Source organism: Mastomys coucha, unplaced genomic scaffold (assembly GCF_008632895.1).
Source record: "Mastomys coucha isolate ucsf_1 unplaced genomic scaffold, UCSF_Mcou_1 pScaffold1, whole genome shotgun sequence".
In the NCBI taxonomy this organism is placed as follows: domain Eukaryota; kingdom Metazoa; phylum Chordata; class Mammalia; order Rodentia; family Muridae; genus Mastomys; species Mastomys coucha.
The window spans coordinates 80,905,272-80,932,464 of record NW_022196891.1 but is presented as its reverse complement, the minus strand read 5'-3'; the positions used below and the strand labels follow the sequence as shown (position 1 = coordinate 80,932,464).

Sequence of the window (27,193 nt, the reverse complement as noted above, 5' to 3'; positions counted from 1 at the left end):
TAGAAATGGAAACAAGTTAAAGGGAAAATTCTAAGGCAGAGGAAATATTTGCTGCATATAACAGGATAAGGGCCAATGTTTATACATCTGAAAGACACAAACTGGTCAAGAAGATAAATATTATAATAAAGATAATGTCAGATAACCACTTTAAAAACTATAAGCATGTAACAATATTGTACATGCTGAACTTGTAACCAAGTATCAATGTAAACTACACTCAGATGCTCTCCCTAATATCAAGCCAGCGTGCAGCTGTTCTTCTCTTCTCTGGGACTAATCCTAAACATTTGCCAGGATGAGAACCGCTCCTCTCATAGGTTACTGATAGATAGGTTTATAAACTGTTTATTTCCAAAGCATAAATCACCTACAGGCACTAACACTTCAGAAAAGGAATGTACACTTTGAGGCAGCAATTTTAAGGAAATAGTCAAATTTTCTAAGATCTGTCCTCATTCTGGAGTTGTTTAGACTCAGATAAATCGGATGCAATGGAATGCCCTCCATTAAGTGCTAACAGAAGAACGTGTGGCTACACCCACACGGAGAATGCTATCAGCTATAAGAAACGAGGTCACTGCAGTTTAAACACTGACAGGGAAAGGTGTTACGATCCACCGTCCAGTCAAAACCGTAAAAATAGAAGGATGTTTTCGAAACAGACATCCATTTAGAACAATATCTATGATATACAGGAGAGCAAGACCAGCCCAGATGATGTATGCAAACAAGATTACTTAGAGAAGATAGAAATATGGTGACTTAGTTTCTTTTTCCGTCATAGATTTTGTCGCCCAGGGAATAATCTTATGACTATCACAAGAGGGGAGTCAGTGAATCTGATTTAGGACTGGAGATGCGCGATGGGTAGGTTGCGCTGCTTATCTCTCCATGAGCTTTCTTAGAGTCTGGTCAGATGGCAGCTGCCATTCTACAGGAGCCCACAGGTCAATGTTTGCCAGCTTGCTTCATACAAAGGGTGGCTTGTCAGTCTGAGTGGCTCTCCAGGATTAAACGCATACTTGTTGGTCCTGTTTCAAGCCTGTCTTCCCATCCTCTGCTGTGCCTAGGTACTGCCGTGGGTGGAGTCAGCTGGGGTAAAATTCTTCACAGAAAAGACTCTAGTCTCCTGACCAGGTAGAGAAGAGTTTATCAGCTGGTGCAGGAGGGGGTACATTAGAATTCTTACTGCTGCTAACACGGATGCTTTTGGAGGGTGAGTGCCTGTGTGTCTGTGTTCCTTTGCATAGACACGTGTGTGCCTGGTCTTTTACATATGGACATGTGTATATGTTCCTTTGTGTGTGCATATGTTTGTGTGTCTCCATGTATATAAGTTCCTTTCTGTGTGTATGTGTGTGTACATGTGTGTATGTTCGTGACACCAAAGGTTCCTTAACTACTTTCCCCTTTGTTTTGCTTTTCTTTTTTTTGTATTTTTGAGACAGGGTTTCTCTGTGTAGCTCTGGCTGTCCTGGAACTCACGCTGTAGACCAGGTTGGCCTCGAACTCAGAAATCCGCCTGCCACTGCCTCCCAAGTACTGGGATTAGAGGTGTGTGCCACCACTGCCCCCCTTTGCTTTTCTTATGCAGGGTCTCTCCTTGAACTCCAGTGCTTACAGGTGTAAAGCAAGCATTTGCTGACAGAGCAGATTTTCACCCAACCCTTCCTTCCTCTAGTCTCAGGATACCTACTGACTCTAATCCCTGAATCATCCCAGAGCTCAGCAGTCCTTACTGACTTCTTCCTTGTAGCTGTCTCCCCAGCAGCCTCTCTGGACTCTGATGCATTCATTCTCCCTCATCCTTCCCTTTCAAGATCCCGACTCTGTCAACATTTCCTGTTAATGAAGTCATCCTTCCCGTCCTCGTCTCCTTATTGATTTACATCTTTCTACCCTCATTTTCAGAATATTTCAGAAGGAAGGGACATAAATATTTACACTGAATGCAATACATTTAACAGGAAGTCCTGTGGCTATTTATACATCTTTCTCTATTCATCAGTATCATTGGGCACAGATGTCTCATCGAAGGGCTTGGAGCATTTGGAGAAGTTAACTTGGTGAGGAAGATAAGCATGCTGTCGCTTGTGTTTACCTGACCTAGCCAGGAGCAGGGACACGCGGCTGCTCCCTCTCTCCTGATTAGCCTCACTGTGCAGGAAGATGCAAAGAGAGCAAGCGGTGGCACAATATGCCAATTTCTTGATAATAGAATGTTCTGCTTGCATAGGAAGGAACTGCAGCTGTTCCGTACAGATGGCGAATAGCTGACTGCATCTAGCGGGATTCAATGAACTGTGTCAAGTGAGGAGGCACGTGGAAAAGAGAGGAGATGTGTAAACTAGTTCCTGCTTCCATGCAGGAAAAAAAAACAAAAAACCCTAGATCATTAACGTTTATTTAGATGTTTTTAAAAAGGAAAATGTCTCCTAAGCCACTCCTCAAAAGTCGATTCCCTGAATACTGTGTCCCCACATGCACTCAGATTTGCCACAGATGAATTAGATTTTTCAGGATTGATTTTGTACCCCCTGTTTCAAAGTTTTTCACACCGCAGAAGGCAATAAGGTCAGAGGTCTACATGTATTTGTGTGTGTGTATGTGTGTGTGTGTGTGTGTGTGTGTGTGGACATGTGTGGGCATGTTATTTACTATTTTGAATATGTTCATTTTGCCTCCAGATCTTCAAACTTATAAGTTTAACATTGGGGACAATGATGCTGTTTTAAAATTGTGCTGTTTTAACATTGTTCTGTTTTTTGAGCTACCCTTCTATCTCCCTTCTAAATGTACGGTAAAGGCATTTGTAAATACTAGCTTAGTGGTGAACTAACTTATCAAAAAGGAATTCCTAACCTTTGCCCCACCAAGAGCACCTCTGAGTCAATGTGACAAAATCTGAAGGACCTTGGCCAAGAAGCCCCAGACCATGGTGGACTAAGAAGCACAGACCATGCCTCCACTTACCTGAGTATCCTGTAGCAGGCAAGCTCACATGGACAGAAATACATTGTTGATGTCCAGAGTTAGGGAAGCGAGAAAGGGAACAGAGAGTTTATATATAAGGGATTCCAAGTTTCAGTTTGGGAAGACAGAAAGTTCTGGAAACAGACCATGATGACTGCTTAATGCTATAAAACTGATCACATGAAAATAAACCATGAGGCAGAGGGAAAAGGTCAATCAGTAAAACTCTTGCCATGGAAGGAGAACCTGAGTTTGATCCTCAGAGTATATTTTAAAATGCCAGGCATGGTGATGTCTACTGCTTGGCAGGAGGCTTGCTGGGGTCTACTTAAGGAGTTTGCTCCTGTGTGTGGAAGAAGACCGTGACTCAAAAGATGCAGTCAGCATTTCAGAGGTTGTCCTCATGCCTCTACACACACTCACTCACTCACACACATATGCACACACACACACACACACACACAAGCACACACCTATGTATGCCTAAACAGGAAACAAATAGATGTCTCAGAAGGCATCCTAATGCCAGGAATGTCTGGAACCTTAAGATGGTTGCCCTGTTTCCTAGGAAGAATGGGTTATATATGCCTGGGGTATGGGTCCTGATGTTCTCCGAGGTCTGCTAAAAGGGAACTAGAGATATCCAAATGAAACAAAATGGAACATACTTTGTGTACACTTCTTAAAGCCCGCTGGTGTTATACCATAACTTAAACACAATGTCAGAGACAAAATTCAATGACATTGCTTTGCTTCGAGAAGCTGCTCCATGCTTGGGTTCTTCAGGAGGTTCCCTCTGTGTGCCTGTTGGCAGCTGAGAAGAGACTAGAGGGTATTGGATGGAAGGCAGTTGCATTTCACCTATACGGGTAGGGAAACTCTTGTTTCTGTGACCCTCAAGTCTCCAGAATAGTCCTCGTTTTCTATCACATTTTATCCATGAAAAATCTGGGAGCGGTGTGATCCATTTCTCAAGCTGAGGACACGTGTTATGCCATGACCTCTAGCGTTCATAGCTTGAAAGGGTCAATATAGGAGACTGCCTGGTGTCCTGAGGGTCAGAAATTTCCCCAGCTTGGTTTTGAAGCTCTTACAGAACAGTGAGGTCATAGCAAGCTGTCCTCTGGACAGTGTGATGCCTGGGTCGGGTGGTATGCCCAGTACAACTAAAGCAAAGGCCTTATTCTGGATCAGCCAATGAGCAGGGATCTAACCTTATCAGGAGTTGGGAGGATGAAGGTACAAGAGACCTACAGTCTGGCTTCTGGTTGGGTGCCGGGGTGATGGACAGAGAAGACATGATGCCTTCAATTTCTAAAATCAAACAGTGGGGAACCAAGTGAGTTACAGAGGCAGCATGCACCCCAACCACGTGATCCCAGAGGGAGCTACACTGAGGGGAAGCACAGTTCTCCTGGGTAAACAGATACCATCTTCACATTGCCCCACACCTCCACCCAAAGAAGATGTTGAAGTCATTAATTAAGCTTCTATTCTTCCCCCTGCTGTCCAGTGACGCAGAGAAATAGCCTGAGAGAGACCATGTGATAGGAAAGAAAGTCCCAGAACTTCTTGTTTTCAGGATGACTTGAGTCTGCCATTCTCTCCCTAGAGTCTCCTTTCTGACCACTCCCATTCAAGATTTAGTGAACTGAAAGTCACTTCTGGGTTTCACATTGTCAAACCTCCAACTGAACTTCCTCCAGGCGACTGCACTCCTTACTTAGCTGAACTTGCTATTGGACCGGCTCCTTGTGTTAAATCACTGTGCTGCTCTCTCTGCCTCAGGACACCTCTCAGAGATTTCCTCCTTTCTTTTAGCTTTATGAGAACCTGGGTTTAGGCATCTCCTTCCATGGAGATGGAGGAGGTTCAAAGCAAGGATAAACATGGGGAGCTAGCAGAGGAGGCAGAAGCTTGGGGACCAAGAATGAGCTGTTTTATGACTAAAGCTCGAAGATTTTGCCCTTCCTAACCCTTTGTTTGAAGTCATTTTTGGAGCTAGAGAAAGGGGGAAAAATAGGAAGAATATCTAATTTTGTGAATCTCATTTTCAAATTCAAATCTCCAATGTTCCCCGAGGCAGTAGGCTGCACAGACAACCCAGCGATGAAAACTTAATAAAAGGCCCCAAAAGATCATAGATCATACTGGCCCATCAGCTGTCACAGGTAAGGGAACAATAATGACATTATTCTAATATTTGGGATATTTGGGGCTGTGTTTCCTTCTCGGCGGTGACAGCTACCTCAGCTTCAAGCATTCTCATGTCTCCCCAGAGCTCACCTCCAGTCTCAGGACATTTCTACCATAGCCGTTCTTTCTCCCGGCTGTTTAAAAATGTGCGTAATGATAGTGTGTATGTACAGGGGTGTCTTCATGTCATGGCTTTAATTGCTTCTGCTCTCGGGCTTTCTCCTTCTCATTTACTCTTAGTCTGTCCATAACACAAGTAGTACCACAAGCAGGCCATGCCTTAAGGTAGCCTCTGATTTCCTACTGCTGCAAGACCAAAGGTTAAAGCCTTTCAGGGAGAAAACCAAGACTTCAAAATACAAACGTAGATTCACTTTGCAGCCTGTCTTAGTAGAGGCTCTTACAGCTGTGATGAAACACCATGACCAAAAAAGCAATCCGGGGAGGAAAGGGTTAATTTGGCTTACACTTCCACATTGCTGTTCATCACCAAAGGAAGGTCAGGACATGAACTCACACAGGGCAGAAATCTGGAGGCAGGAGCTGATGCAGAGGCTACGGAGAGGGTCTTGATGGCTTGCTCTTCATAGCTCGCTCAGCCTACTCTTAAAGAACCCAGCCAGGACCTCCAGCCCAGGGATGGCACTTCCCTCATTGATTATTAATTGGGAAAAATGCCTCTCACCTGGATCTCATGGATGCCTTTCCTCTCTGATAACGCTAGCTTGGGTCAAGTTGATATACAAAAGCAGCCCGTACACAGCCTTACTATCCAGAACTGTGGTCATACCCCAATCAGTGACATAGCGCCTACCATTAGCAGGTTCTCTATGACTATAGCTCCAGACCACGGAGACTCACTACCTGCGCATGCTTTCTTGGAATACATTCTGTTTCCGCTTGGACCAAGATTCTCCTCAACGTTGGGAAGCCTTTCCTAAATTTCTGCTGGGAGAATCTGTACTTCCTGGTGATACAGCTTCATGTTAGAACTGACCACACACCCGGGATTGATTCCTGTCCTCCTGGTATACTTAAGGCATCTGTGGTGGTTTGAATGAAAATGGCCTCCGTAGGCTCATAGGTAGGAACACTATTAGGAGATGTGACCTTGCTGGAGGAAGTGTGTCATGGGGTTGGGCTTTGAGATCTTAGAGGCTCAAACCAGACCCAGTGTCCCTCTCTTTCCATTGCCTGACAATCTAAATGTAGAATCCTTGGTGCCTTCTCCATCACCATATCTGCCATCATGCTTCCCATCATGATGATAATGGGCTAAACCTCTTAATTATAAGCAAGCCCCAATTAATTGCTTTGCTTTATAAATGTCGCTATGGTCATGATGTCCCTTCAGAGCAATAGAACACTGACTAAGCTAGCATCCCATGCTGGAAACCCTTGCTTAGGCATGTCTGTCTTAGTCAGAGTTTCTATTCCTTCACAAACATCATGACCAAGAAGCAAGTTGGGGAGGAAAGGATTTATTCAGCTTTCACTTCCACATTGCTGTTCATCACCAAAGGAAGTCAGGAAAACTGGAACTGATTGGAACTGGAACTCAAGCAGGTCAGGAAGTAGGAGCTGATGCAGAGGCCATGGAGGGATGCTACTTACTGGTTTGCTTCCCCTGGCTAGCTCAGCTTGCTTTCTTATAGAACCCAGGACCACCAGCCCAGGGATGGCACCACCCACAATGGGCCCTCCCACTCTTGATCACTAATTGAGAAAATGCCTTACAGTTGGATCTCATGGAGGCATTTCCTCAAGGGAGGCTCCTTTCTCTAGGATAACTCCAGCTTGTGTCCAGTTGACACACAAAACCAGCCAGGACAATGCCCTACCCCTTTCCTGCACCAGGCATCATGTGCTCAGCTCAGGCTAACTGGAGGAGAAAGAACCCAAAGCAATCCTTAATGGGATGTGAGTTTGCTGGCCACCATCTTCCCTGGGCAAAGGCTACCTTGAGCCCATTCCTGCACCCAGATGTAGCATGTATCCTGCTCTCACTCAGTAAAGCCCTCCTGGGAAAGACTTGGGCTCTCGCTTTGGTTGATTGCCTCTTGGAAGTTCAATTCCTCATTGGAATGAAAGGCAGTGTTGCCAGCTGTACCTCTGTCCTTCTGTCCTCCAGCTGTGTGCAGTGACCTCCCTGAAGAGGCTGGACACCCCTTTACCTGGCCCCACCACTTCTCTACCAAGATACGTTGGGATCAGCAAGTGTACCCCAGCCTCGATTTCACATCCTGAGAGAGACAGAAAACAAAGCCTCAGTCCTCTTCTGCTTCTCTGGGAGCAGCAATCAGCACAATTCTCTGGAAAGCAGTTTAGGGAAACGTATCTAAAAATCTTCATACCGTTTCCTCCTTCAATTCAGCATCTTACTTCAGTGATGAAGGGGAAAATACATCATATGTATATGTGTGATATATATATATATATACATATATACATACATATATATATGCACACCCACACACAAGATATTGATCTCAGAATTGTTTATGGTAGGAAAATATTGAGTTATGCATATATATATGTATATACATATGCACCCACACATAAGACGTTGATCTCAGAATTGTTTATAGTAGAAACATATTGAGTCAATTCCATTTATGAAACATTAAAAATTAGGTCTCAGAAAAACATTTGGTTGCCTGGTCCTGCCTGGCTACTGGGGTGCCTGGAGTGCCACCAGCCTGCTGCTCAAGGGAAGCAAATAGCAATCCATAATGGGGGTACTCAGTCCCTAGGTCTACCTCTAAATCTGGCCCCCAGAATGCTTCTCCAGAAGCAAAAAGAAGCAAAGAACATAACAGAAGCAGAATAAATATGGTCTCAGCCCTGGAATCTCTATCCAGCCAGTTATAGACCCCTGATGGCTCCTTTCCAAGTCTTGGGTGTCTGACCCTACTAGGTCCTTTCCTGGAGGAGCTGTAGGAGAAAAGAAGGGTGGATATGGTGGTGGGAAGGACAGGATTCTGAAGATACTAATCTTACCACTGACCATGATTCCCTCTAGAAAAAATGGCTAAAGTTCATGACCTCTGGCCACCCAGCCAAGAAGGCATGCACAGCAATATATACATTCCCTGACATAGCCTGCTCTTCGGAAGAAAGAGCTTCCGAAGCTCTGGGCTTGTTGGTGAGAACCAGTAAACCTAGAATTCAGGACAGGTGAGAGAGCAGGTAGTTCAAGGTAGCCAGGCTTTAATGTGAGACTCTGAGAAAAGATAAGAACAGATGTTTAGTTTGGAATTCTTGAAGGAAATTGATGCCACACCAACAAACTGTGGTCTCTTTACTTTGTATTTTTCTTTCTTTCTTTCTTTCTTTTTTTTTTAGATATTTTCTTTATTTACATGTAAATTTCTCCTTTCCCAGTTTCCTCTCCAAAACCCAAACAAACAAACAAACAAACACAACAAGAACAAACCTCTGTTGCCTCCCCCTCCCCATGCCTGCCACCCCACCCCCTCCCACTTATTGGCTCTGGCATTCCCCTATACTGCTTTGTATTTTTCAAAACAGATAGTTGGTAAACTATACAGCTTGATGATCCAGGGCTAGGGAGTGGCACCTCTGTTTTGCCACTGGTCCAGCAGGAGGGAGTGATTTGGGCCCTTTGTGTACACACACAGTAACAGTGTGTTCCCCATCATGGGTGTGTTAGGGGCCTCCTCCCTCTGAGAAAGCCTGCTTCCTGTGTGCATCTCAGCATGCTTGTCTGCATCCACTTCCTTCAATGCGTCAGACACACTGTTGGGCATTTTCTTTATTAGTCACATACTATCTACCACTCCAGTGACCTACACAAGCAACATATTTGTGTCTTAAGACAAAGATCCAAGATTGCTTACACAGCAGCAACTCTTGTGATCCCAGTGTAACTTCTTGCCCACCGTGTTCTGCAGGTAAGTAATGGTTATAATAAAATCATGGTAACACCAAACCCTCCCATCATAGATGACTTCAGGAGTCAGTAGGAGCTGTCCATTCAGATACATCTTAAAAAGCCCCTTATTCATCATCAGCTTCAGGACTGAGGTAGAGGCAAAAGGATCACAAATATTTGCAAATAATATTCTGGACATTTAGGAGGGAAAAGATGTCCCGAGAAAAGGGAAAAGATGTCCCGAGAAAACATGGGTGGTCAGAAACTGATGCTGTATACATGTATATCCTGAGAACTGTACTCATGAGATGAGGCTCCCAAGTATGGTTCTTTTCAATTCTAGAAGTGACCACCAACATCTATGACCTCAGGTTAACAAGAACATCAATGCTTGTAGGCCAAGGGTTCTCTCCAATAACTCACTCCTGAGAATCATTGCTTCCTTCCTTCCTTCCTTCCTCCCTTCCTTCCTTCCTTCCTCCCTTCCTTCCTTCCTTCCTCCCTTTCTTTTTTCTTTCATTCTTTCTTTCTTCCCATTACTTTGTTTATTGAGTCACTTTACATCTTGATCACTGCCCCCTCCCAGTCTCTGCCTCACACAGTCCCTCCCCTTATCCCCTTTACCCTCCCCCTCTGGGAGGTTGGAGGCTCCCCTGGGTATTTGCCCACCCTGATACATCAAATCTCTCCTCTGCAGGGATAGGTGCACCCTCTCCTATTGAGGCCAGACAAAGCAGCCCAGCTAAGGGAATGGAAGGAATAATTTCTTATTCAACAATAGTGTTATAGGAGTTAATCAGGGAGCTAGGAATGTTGCGCTGGTGGTAGAGCTCTCATGTAGCATGTATGAAACTCTGGGTTTGGTCTCTGGCATTGCATAAGCAAGGTGTGACAGTGCATAGCTGTAATTGTAGAACTTGTGGCATGGAAGCAGGAAGACTGGGTCATCCTGGACTACATCCTAAATTCATGATAAGCTACATGAAAATTAACTTGGTAGCCTATGATGAAAACAAGTTTCAAATTTTAAGGCAGCCCTTTCCCACCTGCCCCTTCAAGGAAACCAGTGGAGTCTCTCCTGTGTGTTTAATCCCACCTGTGAAATCCCAGCATGGGTTTCAATATTGTTTTTCCCCCTTCCTTTTCCTGAGGTCAAATTCTGGAAACCTAAGACATGTGAACATCTTAATCCTGCTGAGTTACTGTGTTGTAGGAGGTAATAGGGTTCTCCTTGACTCTTCTGGTCTAAATGAATCATTTTCAAGCCCTGGGTTCTTCAAACTTCTACTCCAATTATTTCCACTTAGTAAGCTCTCACTCAAGGGTAAATCTTTCATTATGCAATTGTTTTGAAAAACATAAAAATGAATTACAAACTTCTCAGACTCAAGTAGCTTTGGAAAATATGTTAAAAACAATAAGTAACCTGATCCAAATTGGTCTCACAGTTCTATGCACAGAAAAGTTGAAGAGAGCTTTTAAAATCCCTCACAGACAGTTTCTCATGGAGATGTTGGTGGTACTACGGGGTGGTTAGTCTTTGCATTCGTTACTTTTCTTCTGTCTATAACATAAAACCTGATAGAAGCAACTTAGGGAAGGACTTAGTCTGGCTTAGAGATTCATGGCAAGGCATGGAGACATGGTAGTGACAGTAGCTTCCATCGGTGGGGTCAGGCGTAAGTGGTAGCTTCTTCCATCTCGATAGATCAGAAATCATAGAGAACTTGGATTAGAATCAGGACCCATAAGACCTCTCCTTATTGTCCTATGTCTACAAAGAGGTTCCATGCCCCTGAACATTTCCACAACTTCCCTAAACATCACCACCAGGTGAGGACCAACTCTACTTTCTAATGAGTAATTTTCAAATGGGTTTTTATTTCTGCAGACTAGAGCCTTATGAGTAAGGCTTTGCTCCCAATGAATATTTCCCATTGCCCTCTTGCAAACTGTTTTTCTAAGTGGTACTTAAATAAAGCAGAGTTCATGCTGTACACACACACACACACACACACACACACACACACACACACACACACTGCTTTGTCTCTTATGTGCATACTGTTCACACCTACACTGCTGATGTGCATCTTTATATACCTCCATACTCTTTGCTCACCAAAAAGATGGTATTCCCTACATTCTACTGTTGGGGGCACAAAGGTCCTTCTATTCACACGTAAGCACTAGGAAGACCAGAAATCTCAATCATGTGGGGGTATTTTCTCAAAGGAGGAAATACCTTTTTTCTACCCAGAAATCTGGGAATAGATATTGTTAATGACCTGATAGCCTTTTGCTATCTGTAGAACCAGACCCAAATCCCCAGAATGTCTATCTTAGACTCTCCCCCCCTAGACCTTTATCTTTAACTCTCACTTAATAGAACCAATCCTTATATTTTGTCACATGTGTTTTATGGTCTGGTGACCTTGATGCGATCTCAATCAGAGACAATAAAAGATCCCAGTCCTTTCAGCTAGAGAGCCCATCTTCATGGTCACATGTGCTTTGCAAAAGAGTTTCTATGTAGTCCTACTTTCAGCTTTGTTGTGCACCTGGAATCCGAATGATTGTCACCTGGAAACTTTTCCCCAAATTCTATGATGTTTAAATATGATGGCAATAAGCCACCTGGCATGAGAGTCTTCGAGAACTTCGATCCAGCCTAAATCAGGCTGAACAATGTTCATTCTTACCTCTTCATGGATAGTTTTCCTGCCTGCCATGACACTTGCTGGGGCCTCCCCACTTTACCTTCCGTTTTCTTCCATTATAAACTTGGCTAAAGTGAGTAAGTAACAGCCATGCCACAGCCCGAATGCTGTGCTGTTTAGAGACTTCTTCTGTCAAGCATATTGGTCCATTACTTTTAAACTCAGCCTCACTCAGCTCTTTAGGACATAGGCAGAACATAAACAAATACTTTTCTAGAGTGGAAGATGAGTGACCTTTAGTTTCATTTCAGATATAGTCCTTGTTCCCCGCAACATTCTAGGGTTTTCAGACTTGCCTGTGTATTTTTCTTACAAATGAGTCAAATCTTTGATTTACTTGGAACTGATGCTTGTTAAATGAAATGTAGAAACTGGGTTCACTCACCTCTGTCGGCCATCTAATTTTCCTGGTAATGTTTACTGAAGGGATTGTCTTCTCCGCAGTGTTTGTTTTTGGCACTTTTCTGAGAAAACAAGAAGCAGTAATTATACATGCAGGATCTATATGTCTGCTGGCAGCAGGGTGCCTCACTTTTCCCTCTGGAGTACTCTGTTGAACTTTTAAGGCCCACAAGGACTGAGCCACTTCGATCCTACTCTCCAGTGCCTCCTTGGTCTTCTAGCTGGAACACACTTGTATATTCTCTCTTGTCATCTCTTTGGGCATCTTGCTAATATTATTCAATGAATATGATACATGAGAGATGTCATGTTGGGAATATAGACACGCATGCATGTAAAGGCATGTAGAATGAGAAGAATGCTTCCAAAAATCCTAGCAAGTGTCAGGCTATGAGGTTATGAGTATTTAATTTCTTTGTGTTTCTCTGGTTTGTTTTACACCTTAAAGTAGTGGCATTCACTTTATGACCATTTACAAAGTTACTAACACTCCAGTTGAGGGTATAACATACTAATACAGTATTGAATGAGCACACAGGAAGACCTGGGTTTGATTCCAGCACCACCTTAAAAATAATCATGTTTGGGAGGTTCATACTTGCCATCTCCGCACCCAAGAGGTAGAATTAAGTGGATCAGAAGTTCAATAAAATCCTTAGCTTCATAGTGAGTATGAGGTTAGTCAAGATATGTAAGACACTCTCTCAAAATATTAATGTTTCTGCCATAAATCAGTTTGTTAGTATATAATCTGTTACTTGCTATTTGTTTTCTACATATCCATTAAGGTCATATATTCCAAAAATAAAGCTCCATTGTGCTAAACTTTTGGCTCCCCATGAAAGTTATCTAAAACCCTTGCACATAGAAAGAAAGAGAATAAAGTTGAATGTGTTTAATATTGCATAGCCAGACCATCAGTCTAACTGAAACCTCAAATCTATTTATCTTCAAGAATGAGAAGGCTTACTTTTCTGGGTATAGGGGAGCTTTGAGAGTTCCAGACTGTGGAAACAACTGACCCTTGTAAGAGGTCAAATCCAAGGCTGGCTTAATTTCCACATCTGAGGTAGTACTCAAAATTGAGTTTGTGGTTTCCATCTCCAGAGATGTGCTTGTCTCTCACGTAGTAAAGGTGCCTGGTAATAGAGCTCACACTTAAAAGCTATTTTGAAATGGAATTTTTATAGAGCCAATTTTTTTTGGTTGCTTAAAGTTAATTGCTTTGTATCTAATTTTAGTCCCATGGGGAGCAATTTCGATCTCCCCCAGCAAACTTTATCTTAAATGAGGCTGATCTATAATCTTATTACATGTGTTTAGGTGTCTATAAGTAAATACCGTGGGGTGTGCTGTGTTTCTAAAGGTCACTGTGTGGTTTTAACATGCTCCACAGACTTCACTTTGGGCAAAGCAGTAAATTGTTTTCCTGATGCCAAGTCAGTCATTGTACCAAATGAAAGTTAGGAAAATGTGAACAAGTCTGGATCACCTTTTCTCATCCATCACAGTTGCTAGGCAACAGTAGATCTGCTGTTCTAAGGATATGAATGAAACACTGCACTGGGAATAAAATGGTAACAAGGTTGCAAAAATCAGAGAGAGAGAGAGTTTGCACATTCCCATTAGCTAGCCTATAGCAGTCAGGCTTACAGTTCCATCCCTGGACCAGAAACATCGGACTGACCTGCAAATGTATCCAAGTTAAATTCAATACAGACAAACAAACAGACACAAGTAGACCAAAAAGCTCAGATAACCTAATCAATACACGAACAAATAAACAAAAGATAAATTTCTTAAAAATAAGTAAAAATGACTAATCAATCAGTACATACACACACACACACACACACACACACACACACACACACACACACGCGCGCACGCACAAAGAGAGAGAGAGAGAGAGAGAGAGGAGCAGAGGGAGGAGTTTAACATCTGTAGCCTTGGGGAACTGCATATCAAAACTACATTGAGATTCTAGTTCACTCTCTGAATGGCTGTCATCAAGGAAACAGAAACCAACAAATGCCAGTGAGAGTACATGGAAAGGGAGGGCTTTTATGTGCTCCCAGAGAGACTGCCATTTATACTCATTCATTGTAGAAATCAGTACAGGGACTTCTTAAGAAATGAAAAATGGAATTATCATATGGTTCCGCTATATCATTCTCAGGTATGACTCCTAGAGGGAACCACGTTGGAATATAATACAGATGCCTACACACTGTGTTCATTGCAACGGTATTCATATGCCAACTTATGGAATCAGCTTACATGCCTGAGACCGGACAACCGGGTAAGGAAAGTCTATATGTACCAGTTCTAGTTTTACAAAGACGAACAAAGCAGAGCATTGCAGGATGCCAATGGAGGTCATCACAGAAAGCAGAATATGCCAGATTCAGAAAGGCAAGACTAGATTCTACTCATGTAGGATCTAGAAATATAAAGATATAAAAGTAGAAGGGGGAAATTATAGAAAAATAAGGGGAGGAAGAGGTTCAGGTGCAGGAGGCAGAAGGAAGGATACTGAAGATAATGTAGGTGACTCCATGTGTACATAAAAATATCAAAGTGAAGTCCACCATTGTATGTTGATTTAGGCAAATTATATATTGTTAAAACAGAATAATAAAATATGGATGTATTCTATCAGTACATGCTGTATATTTGTATTAAATAATATACTACTTTCTCAAAGCTTGTACAATTATCATAAGATAATCAAAATTTGAAAAGAATACTTGCCTGAAAAAGATGATGGCATAGTAACCATCTTACAAACTATCAAGGAAGTAAGGTAAAGTGTGGATTTATGAGTTTGATTTAATCACCTTATATTTTAAGCATATATAAAAAGATCACGCCAAACTCCATATATAGAACACCATTGTGATTTGTCAATTGAAATAATATCAATTCTCAGGATGATGAGATAACTCTTTGAGAAAAGGCACTTGCCACCAAGCCTGAAGACCTGAGTTCAATCCCTGGGGACCACATGAAGGAAAGAGTGAGAAATGATTCATACAAGTTGTCCTCTGACGCCCACACACATGCTCTGCTATGGCACTCACACAAACCTCTCTCTCTCTCTCTCTCTCTCTCTCTCCCTCTCTCTCTCTCTTTCTCTCTCTCCCCACCCCCCCACATATACACAACCAATACACAAACACAACCAATAGATCAATCAATGAATCAATCCAAATTTTTGAAAGAAATGTTAATATTGGGTACCTTACTCCATATCTAGTCAGATAGAAACCCTGGTAGCAATGAGCACAGAAACAATTCTCGAGAAATATAGCGTAGAGCAATGAGGTTGTGCTGACATCAAACCCTGCTGTGAGTGTGGTGGGCTCTCAGAGAACGCATATATTTGTTACCTCTCTGTTGTGGTCGATAAAACACCAGGACCAAAAGAAACTTATAAAAGAAAGAGTTTATCTTGGTTTATGATTCTAGAAAGCCAGATGTCCACAGTGGCAAAGGAAGCCTGTGAGCAGGCAGTGGAGCGGGAAGCTAAGAGAGCACATTTAAACTGCACGCGCAGGAAGCAGAGAGATAAGCCAGGAAGTGGGGCGAGGCTACAAAGTCTCAAAGCTCATTCCATACACATGCACCTCCTCCAGCAAGGCTGCACCTTCTAAAGAGTCTACAGCCTCCTGAACACTGTCACCAACTGGGGGGCCAAGTGTTCAAATACCCGAGCCTATGGGAGCCATTTCTCATTCAAACCGCCACAACTTCTATCAGGCTTTACCTGAGATGTGGACACAGGTAAATATCAATGGGAACTTTTTCGTTAAAAAAAAAAAGGCCACACGCAGCCTGGAGTCACAGATGGTACTGTCACCTGTGATGGGGACATATACTGGAAGGCAGCTGCTAAAGGCTTCGCTTCAGCTACCTCTCCCCAAGGCAACCAAACAACCAAACAGCTGTTTCTACAAAACAATGCATTTTGGAGTAAGTCAATAGGAAGCAAAGAGGGTTGGTGAAATAGCTCAGCGCGTAAGAGAACCCGCCATGCAAGCTTGACACACCAAGCTTAATACCCAGAATTCACTGGGAAAGGAGTGATAGCTGTTCTCTGAGACTACACACCTGCTGTGGCATGCCCACACAAACTCTTGGGTGCAATGATAAATAAATTTAGAGAGGGAGAGGAGATCAGTGTGCATTTCTCAAGTGTGTGTGTGTGTGTGTGTGTGTGTGTGTGTGTGTATCCACATGCCTGCGTGTGCATGTAAAATGGATATGGACAATCTGTGGCTTTCTAAATTACATCTCTAAATGTTGCTAATACTCCCACCTCTTTTTTTTTTGTTGTTGTTGTTGTTTTTGTTTTTCAAGACAGGGATTCTCTGTGTAGCCCTGGCTGTCCTGGAACTCACTCTGTAGACCAGGCTGGCCTCGAACTCAGAAATCCACCTGCCTCTGCCTCCCAAGTGCTGGGATAAAAGACGTGCGCCACCATCACCCGGCCCATACTCCCACCTCTTTAACATTGCTCAAAGACTATGGTGATTTGAATGAGAAATATTCCTCATAGACTCTGCTATTTCACATGTGGCCCTTAATCTGTGGTACCGTTGAATTGGTTGTACCTTTGTGGGAGGTGATACGTCACTGTGGTAGGCTTTGAGGGCTCATAATCTCACCCTACTTCTACTTTCCTCTCTGTTTGTGTTGGAGATGAAGACATTCTGTCTCAGCTTCTTATTCCTACCACCGTGCCTGTCTGCTGCTATGGGTCCTCTCCATGACCAACCCTTCCTCCCTCTTAATCCATAAGCCAAAATAAATTTATCTATAGATTGCTTTTGGTCATGGAGTTTTATCACAACAGAAAAGTAGCCGATACAGCTATCTAGTTTGCAGCAAGAATAGAAGTTTAGCAAGCAAAGCTGTAAGGTGGATTTTTTTGAGGGGCATTATTTAACTCAATTACACATCATCTTGGTCTTAAATAAGCACAAGTTTATTTGCTGTCCTCAGAAAGATGTCTTTTGGAAAACTCACCTCATTTGTGCAGGCAAGTTGGGCTTTATCGGTAGTTTTCTGTCTCCTTGACAGGACAGCCAAGGCAGACTTCCTTTCTCAGGCTTTCTCTCCTACGTCCCCAGTGCTTTTCTTGTCTCTCTATACTGCTCATTGTGAGAAGGATAGAAGACTAAACCACAGCATCAGGAAGAGTACCACCCTCCTGCCTGGACCTTACTGACATCCCCTGCTTAGTTGACACATGAAAGAGATCTTTGAGATCTCTAAGGTGGAAGATGCAGTAACTAACTCACTGGAGATGGAGCCGAAAGAGAACAGACCTTTCATTTATCCAATTTCACTCAGATGACAATGCAACCAGCTAATGGAGCTGAGCTCATAGGGTGTGAATAGGTGAGCTCTGGGTGACACACAAGGGGACAAAGAGACCTTTCAGAAGAACTTGATGACTGCCTTTGACACCATCTCAACATCAATGAACAGAGCGTTAACAAAGCATTTGGTATCTCTTTCAATGGATCTTATTATAGCAATGGCAGCAGAGAGCTGTTCGGCAAAGGAAACCAAGCCAAGGATAGCACATGACTTTACAGAACCCCGGTGTGTAATGAAGACAAGATATAGCTGTGGGGACTCAGGAAATGTCAATTTCCAGAGGACTTGGTTTTCTCTATGAATTCTAATCACCAAGAGTGGGATCCAAGAGTGACTTAAAAACTTTTCAATAATGAAAAATTTAACTGAATTGATCATGGCTTGGCCTCTGGCCCACTTATCAGTCATAGGAGTTAGAGGAGAGGATCAGCTGCCCTAGGGGGAAAAATGTTTTTCAAATATATCTAGGGAACCTTCCTGGAGCGCTTGTTTGCACAGATTGTTGGCCTCTCTGGGCCCATAGTTTCTAGTTAATGGGACTTAGATGGGCCTGAGACTGGCATCTCTAGAAGCTCAGAGGTGGAACTCCCATTGCTAGTCTTGGGAGTACAATTTTAACACTTCAGGGAAAAGAAAACACACAGGAAATGGTGTCACGTTTTGAGGATTAGACCTCAGGAAGAGCCCCTTCCCTGCACATGCCTAAAGCCAGCTCCTGCCTGGTCACTGGGCTTCTACATGGGAAGCACGAGAACCTGAATGAAAACTCCAGGACCCACATAAAGTCCAGTGAGGTGGTTGACATCTGCAATCCCAGGGCAAAGAGACAGATCCATGGGTCTTGCTGGTCAGCCAACCTAGTCAAACTGGTGAATTCCAGTCTTGTCTGAAAAACAATGTGTGTGGTACCTATTTGATGAGTGAAACCGGGAATCAATATCTGGCTTCTATATGTACGTGCACATATACACACAAGTATGTGAACATGTACATATGTGCTTGTGCGCACACACACACACACACACAGAGGAAACTTTATGAAGCTTTTAATGGTAGTGTAAGTTTGCCCACTAGATTAGCAAACATAAAGTTGGGCCCCCTTCCCCCTAGGTAACTCTTAATAAGCACAGGTTACACCAAGAACCTGTTTTCTATATCCCTGCCTTGGGTAATCAGGCATATAGTCTGGTTTTTATTTTCTTTCCAGAATACTGAATGAAAACCTGTCTTCTGCTAATGTTAATCATGTTCAGTGCTTTTGAGGGTGGCCTCAGGGAAGGCATGACCAGAACCTTCAAATGTTCATTCGTTCTTTCTCTCTCTCTCTCTCACCCACCTTTCTCTCTCTCTCTCTCTCTCTCTCTCTCTCTCTCTCTCTCTCTCTCTCTCTCTCTCTCTCTCTCTCTCTGTTTTGTTTTTATTTTGAGACAGGGTCAATATGTAGACCAGGCTGGCACTGAACTCACAGAGCTCTACCTCCAGAGTGCTGGGCCTGATGAAGGCTTGTCGCTTCACCCGTCTTGGCTTTTCTTGAGCTCATAGATGCTGCTTTGATCTTACAGCAAGAGTGTCTGAACCCCAGAAACACTGGCAGATCTCAAGACATATGTGGCCTTTTGATGAAGCAGTAGGTTGAAAAAGTACACACACACACACTCAGAGAGAGAGGGGGAGAGAGAGAGAGAGAGAGAGAGAGAGAGAGAGACCGACCTGAGAACAGAGAAAACTTCTAGCTGGTCAGCTTTTCACAGAACTTGATCTTCTCTGCCTACGTGCCAATCTGTCACTCTGCTTGGGGTCAGTCACTGTCAGGAGTCCCCTGACTCCCATGAGGACGCACTCACATGCACAGGGTAAGGATAGGGGAAAGAATGAAGCAGCCCTAGAGGTTGTTCACCTCGGCTTCTATCACGGGACTTTTCTTGGCCACATTTTGCTAACTATGACTCACAAGGAGGACAAAAGGCCACTAGTTCATAGCACAGGAGGTGAGGTTGTTTCTATTGTTGCTGTGGCATTTGCTCCAGATAAATCATGTCCCTAGCTCATAGAGGAGGAAGCTCCTACTAACATCCCCACCATTGTGGGAAAGGGCCCATCGCATTCCATAGCTTTCCCACCATGTATAGTGACTCATATGACTGGGTACACTGATGAAGGTCTTGACTATGGGCATATCTACTGGGCAGGGGTAAGTTCAAGGTCACTCACTACTCATGCATGCTCTTCCATCTCGATTCTCTGAAACCAGCTTATGTTTCAGCAAAACAGGCTCTGTGTGCACATCTCTATGATCCAAGCCACTCCTGAGACAACCCCAGGGAAGGAGGACCTAGCTTCCTCTAGTTTCTTGACGTGGAGTGAGATAGCTATACCATCCATGTGGGTAAGATTTGACTGTCTGAATCCTCTAGCTTACCCACTATAGGGCAATTGAGCAGAACTGATAACTGGTCCATTTAAACATAAGTGTGTGTTATCACATAAAATCTATAAGCAAGGCATGTGACACCTTTCCTCTCTGGGTGTCCTCAGTTCCAATCCCCAGGAAGCCCCTTCATCAGTGCTTTCCCATACGGGCTTCTCTTGACCCAGGGCTTCTCATGACGGTGGAGCTCTCCTGGCACCAGGACAATGGAGGCAGGAAAGAAACAGGTTTGGAAGTGAATGTGTCTGCCAGGGTGGGGCCAGCTGTTAGGGAGAGCTCAAGTGTGAGACGTCAAGCCTTCTCCATGCTCCTTCTCACAAACACTTGGCACCAAGTGCTGCAAACAGAAGCCGTGCCAGAAGATGAGCAGGGTCCATGGGAATTGGAGGTAAGCAATTCTTGGAAGTCAGGGTAGGCAGGCAGCCAACCCCCCTGGTAGGTTTGTCCACAGCATTCCAGGCCTAGGGCTGAAGTACATCGTCTCCTAACTCTGCTCACAAGAAGAAGATGGGTGCACACAGGATAAGTCTGGATAGGCACAAAATGAGAGACTACAACATGCTGGCTCCCTGGAAGGTTAGGAATAAGAGTTCTGCATTTCGGTGGACCGTTACTAGACCAGAGAGCTGTAGACCAGCCCAGAGAGGAGCCCGTGGGAAGCTCAAGAGCTAGTAAGGGAGAAAGGAAATTTAACTCTAGTCAGCTGCCGAACATAATCCAGAGAGTGACTTGATACTGGTCTGCTCTGCTGGGAGGATGGGGCTAGGTGAAATTCTGAATTCTGAGTAGTGGCTGAAATCTGTATCTCAAAACTATGCTGGTGTAGGTGTCGAGCCCTGAGCAGGGCAGGTGGTGCTGTCAAAAGCATGAACTCTGCTCTAGATATCCTGGATCTACAGAGGATGCGCACTAGATAGGCTGGGACTCCCTCAGAATGTCCTTTCTTACCAGGGACTGAGAGCATCAAGGCCGACCTGGGTGGTCAGATCATCGTCTTACTTTACATCCCCATTTGGCCCAAAGCAAACACACCGGAAGAGCTCACCTAAACCTGTAGACATTCACTCTGGCAGGGCACTGTGTACAGCAGCTGGTGTCACCGCAATGGAGACAGCCTCCAAGGTGCAGCCGGGGCTTCTGATCTCATTCTAGGAAGTTCTGTTAGGTGAGTGACTTAAACTGGAGTCATCTTGCCTTCCTGATAATCTGCGGTTCCTTTGGTTGGCATTACCTCTGGGCAAACCTGTAGCCCTTGTTATTTCTACCACCCTAGTGATGGTAGACAAACGGACAGACAGACAGATAGACAGACAGACAGACAGACAAAGCATGCACACACCCATGCATAGACACACAGACCGAGATACATACACACAGAACACACACATATCTAGACACAGACACAGAGACACAGATACACACACACACAGATACACACACACAAACACAGATACACACACAGACACACAGATGCACACACAGACACACACACAGACACACATACACACACAGCACAGACACACACACAGACAGATATACAGACATACACACAGACACACACACACACACACAGACACACACACAGACACACACATATACACACAGACACACATACACACAGACATTCACACACACACAGACACACACATACACACATACACTCACATACACATACAGACACACACACAGCACAGACACACACACACAGACACACACACACAGACATACACACACAGACACACACACACAGACACACATACAGACACATACACAGAGACACACAATACACACAGACACACACACATACATAGACACACACACAGATACACACACACAAACACAGATACACACACAGATGCACACACAGACACACACACACACAGCACAGACACACACACACAGACAGATATACAGACATACACACAGACACACACACAGACACACACATATACACACAGACACACATAGATACAGACATTCACACACACAGAGACACATACATACACACATACACTCACACACACATACAGACACACACATACAGACACACACACACACACACACACATTTCTCACTATGTTTTGGACTGGAGGTCTCGCTGTCTCACTTAAATTGTTTTGAATTTCATCTATGTATTTTGTTTTGTTCCTGGTCCTCTTTGCCTTCAGTTTGGGTAGAAACTAGACAAGTTTTTGATGGAAGAAACAAGCAAACACATCAGCCCCTTTTGAGTTGTTTGTTGAGCTCTTTCTCCATCATCTTCTGCTCCATCCCCACCTGATGGGTAGAGTACTCCACGTAACAAAGGAGGCCACGCGTCAGGAGCCAGCTTACTATGTCTGGTGTGTCCTGTCCCTAGTCTCTCACCTGACCGTGTTTGGCAGCACCAACAATGACCTTTGTTATGATCTTGATGGACACCCTAGGAGGGAGAAAACAGACATTCCTGACCCCCAACATCGAACAGGTTTCATTTAAGATATTTTGACTCTCATCTCTAAATTTCCGAAACCTCTAGTGACCCCAGCTTCCTGCTTCTACTTGTCTTCTTTATAAGTCCTTCAAAAGGAAGCAGGAAATAAAAAGATTTCCAAGAAAGAGGAAGATGATAGTCTTTGAATCAAGGAGATCCAAGGACACAAGCTCTTAACCCCAAGAGTAAGGATTCCAAGAATAACAGTAGTTCCAAGGACACAAGGACCCAAACCTGAGCACCTTTTTGAAATAGTTTTAAAGATAGAATCTTGGCTTGAGCTTGTACTGCCAGTCTTTACAGCTGTGCTGTGAATGCTACTTGCTGCTTCTTGGATAGGTGGCCAGCTCTTGCTCTCTGTGTCCTTTTATATTCACCAGGCTATTCCTTGTACCAACAGGACACAGGCATTACTATTCACAATTGAGCCACCATCTTTCTTTGCCTTTCAAACTCTGCCCCTTCCTCTGCCTGTGGCTGCTACTCAGAAAACACGCACCAATTTGATGACCAACTTTGTCCTCAAACTTTGGAAATTTTAATGGATGTCAATACATTAAAGAAGTGACAATTCTATCAATGTGTCATTGACAGCCTGATGTTTTAAATATGAGTTTGTATAGAGCTGGAGAGATGGTTCAGGGATTAAGAGCATGTACTACTCTTACAGGGGATGTACATTTGGTTCCCAGTACCTATGTCACATGGCTAACAATCACTCATTACTCCATCTCTCAGTGGGCAGAGACAGTTACCTCTGGTCTCTGTGGGTACCCTTATATATGCATATACCACAAACAGGTATGCACATAATTTTAAAAATAAAAAAAGGAAAATGTATAAATCAAGCTAATTAATGTATTACCTTACCCAACTGTTTTTTTAAATGATGATTTAAATTATTCCCTTATAGGATTTTCCAAATACACAATACATCACATTAACTATAGAATTTATGTCTCCAATCTGAAATATAGCCTTTTACTACAGAATTTATGTCTCCAATCTGAAATATAGTCTTAATCTCCCTAGTTCAAAACACAATTTCCAACTCTAATGTACAATACCTCCATTCCTTGTTTCTACCCAGGATGCTCTTGTCTGGCCAACATTGTTTAGATTCCATGATTCAGGATTCTGAACAAGTTTTAGTTGCTACACAAGATTTCTCCCTCATTCTCAGTCTTACCAGTGTTATATCATGTTCTCTCACACGTTATGGTTATTTGACCCTGGAGGCTGATGGGAATTTCCTGGGGACTGTTGAGAAAATCCCTTACCCAACAGACAGAATGAGAACCCACACGGATGAACTACTGTCATGTATGGGTATCCAGGCTTTAGAAGTGATATTCATATATGGTTAAAAGTTGGGAACCAGGGATGGTGAGATGGCTCAGTGGGTAAGAGCACTGACTGCTCTTCCAAAGGTTGTGAGTTCAAATCCTAGCAACCACATGGTGGCTCACAACTACCCATAATGAAATCTGATACCCTCTTCTGTATACTCATTTATAATAATAAATAAATCTTTTAAAGAAAAATTGGGAGCCACAGGATAATATGCAGGCAACTCACTTTAGTATTTAACTAGCTATGCTAATTGCTGCTTATCTGTCTCCTGGGCACATGTCCTGTCACTTCTGTGATTCTATTATCGTCCCTAGTCGATTTCTGCTGAATGCTGTGAGCTCTCCCTATTTGATGGCCTTGTCTCTATCTGTTACTGTTTGTTCTTCTTCTTGGAAGCTTCAGCTGGGGGACACTCTGCTCTGCCTCAGTTGCTCCATTGGAAACTCCAGGTGAATGCCTTAAGTGGGCATTCACAGTTGGTTTCTGACAGGTGTTTTTGAGTACCTGATTTGATGGAGTTTTGCTATCTATCTATCTATCTATCTATCTATCTATCTATCTATCTACCTATCTATCTACTATCTATCTATCTATCTCTATATATCATCTGTCATTTGCTATTTATCCTTTTACTTTGGATTGCTCTATGTCCAGTAAACTCACCTATTCAAACCTGAAAGTATAGTTACCACAGATCTCTGGATCATGCAGCACAACACCTAACCAGTGTTAGATACAAGGTTGAGAAAGCTAGATGAGTATTTTGAAACACATCTCAGAAAGTAATAAAATCATGTTTTTCCATAAATGCTTTTGCATCTTTTCAATATCCCAGCCAGTGGCGCTATCACACTGGTACTCACTGGGATTAGAATCATTGGTTAACTGGTCGACCTTGATGAGTTCCTACTGCCTTGCAGTCTCTGCTGTGGTGGGGGACTATTACCCAGTTAGATGGAGAAGATGATTGGAGGGCTGGGTCTCCTGGACCCCAGCAGCTGTGACACGTAGGCAGTTTCTTCCTCTCTCATACAGGGAGACTTATTTGTTGTTTCCTCATAGGCTGTATGCTGGTCTGCATTTCCAAATGCTATTCTGAGTAGACCCTGTGGATTTCTTTTCTTTCCATAAACATCTAGTGTCTTTTGTTCCCAATTTCTCTTCCTGGGGAATATGGTTATTTCTTTAGTAAGGCTGGTTTGTAGTGACACTTGTTCACAAATGGCCCTATTTAATCCCAATGTACCCCATATATGCATCAGGCATGATATTAATCCACCTATAATATACAGCCATATACAATACCACGGTCTATTCATGATATTGAAGAGGTCAGTTCAGGACCCTTTGGAAAATTTCACCAGACCCCTCCCCTCCAGAAGGGGAAGGCTAATTAACATTCCGATAACTGGCTACCTACAGGTGAGGGAGGCCTAGACCAGATAAAAACATTCTGCAGGGCAGACCCTGTTGCCTAATGGCTGCTGTTCTGAAAAAACTGTATAAAGACTGACCAAACGGGCTGCTGGGCCGGGAGTCACCATCTCTCCTTTGGGTGTAGGATGACCCCAACGTGTTGGAACAATAAATTCCTCTTGCTTTTTGCATCGATTCCTGGCTCAGCATAGTTCACTCAGGAGGTCTCCCAGTAAGCTAAGGCTCCCCAGTCTTACTATATCACTCTTCAGTGTGCAATCTATTTGCCTGGGGCTGTGCACAGGTTCCTACGTATCCAAATCATGTAAGAATCTGACGAAATCATACAGGCTTAGAACCATGAACAGAGCTCAGCGGCAAACAGCAAGTACTTCACACGGTGATTTTCTCTTGCCATCACTTTCCCTTCAGAAAAGACACTTGATGGTCTCCAGGTTACTCCATTAGTCCCAGCCCACTCAATTACTACCATCTCACCCTTCACCCCCAACTATTCTTTATTCCTTCTTGCTCATAGTCTCTATCAGTGTACTAATGGCAGCATTAAGAGTAGATATAGAACTTTTGTAGGAATTCAGAGTTATACAAATTCATGATGTCTATGGCTTTCTTAGCCATCACCTACTGTAATCACCCCAGCCTCTCCAAGCACACAGGGGTTCTGATGACAACGGCTTCTTAGGTGCTGGGCCAGTTGGAGCCTCCAGCCTTCACCCTGCTTCCTGTCCTTAAGGATTCTATAAGATGGCACTGGGCATCATGGGATCTTGTTAGACCTGCTTTGTCTGAACCATGCTGTCACTGGAAATGTAATCACCTCCAGGAGTCAGCAAGCACTGTCTCATTAATTCTGGCCCAGATGTGATGTCAAGAAGGCTGGCAACATTCAGGTGAGATGCTCTAAACAACTGCTTAGGATGCCTGTCTGCATCTAAGGAGAGAGGGGAGAGATGCAGTAGCTTGTCTTTGAGATCTTAAAAGTAATTTATCACAATATAATGAGAGTCAGAGGGAACTTGATTGTGTAACATAAAATAATAGTGACACATAAACCTTCAGAAAGGGTAGAGAGGCATGTTAGAAGGATTGCTTCAGGAACAGTGATAGGGTGGGTTTAGAATAAATGTACAATTACAGTTTAGAAAACAGTTTAGTCAACAAAGGGCTTGCCATGCAAGCATGAGGACTTGAGTTGGATCCTCAGAACTCACCATATATATATATATATATATATATATATATATATATATAGAGAGAGAGAGAGAGAGAGAGAGAGAGAGATATTCATATGCACACACACATACACACACATACACACACACATAATATATATATATATATATATATATATATATATATATATATATATAGTTGTTTTCTGAGTAGTTGTATGCTTGTAATCTCAGTGTTTGGATATAAAGATTTGCCAATTCCTTGAGTTCACTGGCTAGCCAAACTAGCCTACTTGTGAGCTTCAGCCCAATGAGAGACCCTGTCTCAAAAAAGGGGATATGTAGATGGTGACTGAAGAATCATATTTGAGGTTGATCTTTGTCTTTTACACTCATTCACACACAGAGAGATACACATAGACACACACACACACATACACACACACACACACACGTGAGTCAGCACAGATACTCAGACACATAGAAATGGGCTATGATGGAAAGATAGCTAAGGTCTCATGTACTTTTGTCTCTATCTGTCTCTTACTATTAAATGTTGTTTATTTATTGAATGAGACAACAAAACAGACCCACAGAAAGACAAGCCAGGTCACTGATGGGCCTCTGAGTTCTGGCTCTCCTCTCATCTTTCTCTTTAACTAAATATATTCACTTGTACAGGATCTGATCCTATATCCATTCTGTGTGGTGTAGGTGTTAGGACCTGCTGGACATCAAAGCCAATAGTCCTGA

General features: G+C 43.3%; 2 long non-coding RNA genes across 5 annotated transcripts in view; one reads left to right on the top strand and one right to left on the bottom strand.

Annotated features, from left to right (window-relative positions):
* LOC116071564 overlaps nt 1-27,193 on the top strand; it is an 89,096-nt gene that overhangs the window by 47,257 nt on the left and 14,646 nt on the right. For all 4 annotated transcript variants that reach the window (XR_004110984.1, XR_004110990.1, XR_004110979.1 and 1 more), the window contains one exon: nt 14,369-14,491. This is a non-coding gene — a long non-coding RNA (uncharacterized LOC116071564). The remainder of the gene's footprint in view (nt 1-14,368; nt 14,492-27,193) is intronic.
* Nucleotides 10,468-27,193, bottom strand: part of LOC116071595 — a 19,580-nt gene continuing 2,854 nt past the window's right edge. Inside the window, exons 2-3 of the long non-coding RNA XR_004111010.1 lie at nt 12,173-12,251; nt 10,468-10,767 (exon numbers count right to left, since the gene is read on the bottom strand). This is a non-coding gene — a long non-coding RNA (uncharacterized LOC116071595). The remainder of the gene's footprint in view (nt 10,768-12,172; nt 12,252-27,193) is intronic.